We start from the raw sequence: 1,325 nt of genomic DNA, 5'->3' as shown, positions 1-1,325 counted from the left end.
TTAAATTTTTTATGCGATTTTGCAAAGAAAATTCGGTAGGACATAGACCATGCATGTAAAACAAATATTGCTATGTTGATTGTAAATTGACTAAAGTGAGACTGGCTAATGGATCTGACCGACAGGAAAAAAAAGGAGAAATGGTAAGCGGAAAGGAAGCGATAAATCATCAAGAAACACATGATTGACAAGAGAAAGAAGAATCAATGGATGCACAGTCAGACGGTCGAGTGGACACCACCACGAACATGGGTATGGTCGAGTATGGACGTGGGACTTGCGCGGACAGGTGGTAAAGGAGATTGCAACATATCAAAAATATGCTACTTGTCAACACTGTATGTAGCTCACTAGCTCTTACCAGACGATTGCTTCTCTAATCTGATATCTTTCCCACTCCCGATTCCTTAGGCACACCAAGCTGTAATGGTTTCAGGGTTGAACTTAAAATTGCGGAGCTTGCTGATACCAGGAATCTTCCTTGCATCATTGATGACGAAATCCTCCGTGCTGTCAATTGCAGCTACTCTCACTCCTTCGATGCCTCCGTGGGAAAGAAAAGCTTCTTGGAACTGACTTCCTGTACACAGGTCGTTGCCTTCGTTTATGTAGACCCTTACGTGGCCTTTACATTTTGCCGCAAGTCTGTCTGCGGCACCTTTACCTCCTTGCGGGTCAGAAAAGTCAATTCCTATAACCTGGACACCAGTAGATTCTGCAATGGCTGGACACGCTAGGATCGTACATGATGAATGATAGCAACCGGCGTTGTCTTGCCTGAAACATGCCTTCGTTATTTCCCCGTGTCGCAGCTTCAAGGTCTTCAGAACATCCTGCATGATAGCCACAACCTCAGGACTTCCTTGGCTGCACGACTGTATTACATGGATGAATCCCTGCCATTCAAGAAGGCCATTTACGCGACGATAGACGACTGAGATGTGCCAGGAGATTCCTCGCTTGGCAAACCAGTCTGCCTGAGGCCCCCTGTAATTCTGAGGCAGGAAATTCATGGCCCGATCGTTTATGATTAGAAACGTTTCCTCGTCAAGTTGATCTAGAACGTCATACCGCGCTTGGTCTTGGTTATGTGATCTTAGGATGTGACGTTTCCATGCAAAAATAGCAAGTTTAACTGAATTCATTTGATAGATCGCTTCATCTTTGTCGGCAGCCGTTGGAAAGATGGCTTCATTGACTGTGTGCTCGATCTCTGTCAGTGTAGCATCAAAGCCTTGACACATATCACAAATCTCCTCATGGCTGTGGTCACAATGTTGCGTATAGTCAGGGTCACTACTGTCGCTGAGTGAAAACACACTGCA

Source organism: Montipora foliosa, chromosome 1 (assembly GCF_036669935.1).
Source record: "Montipora foliosa isolate CH-2021 chromosome 1, ASM3666993v2, whole genome shotgun sequence".
NCBI classification, from domain to species: domain Eukaryota; kingdom Metazoa; phylum Cnidaria; class Anthozoa; order Scleractinia; family Acroporidae; genus Montipora; species Montipora foliosa.
The sequence above is the reverse complement of the archived record's forward strand: the minus strand, read 5'-3'. Positions refer to the sequence as shown.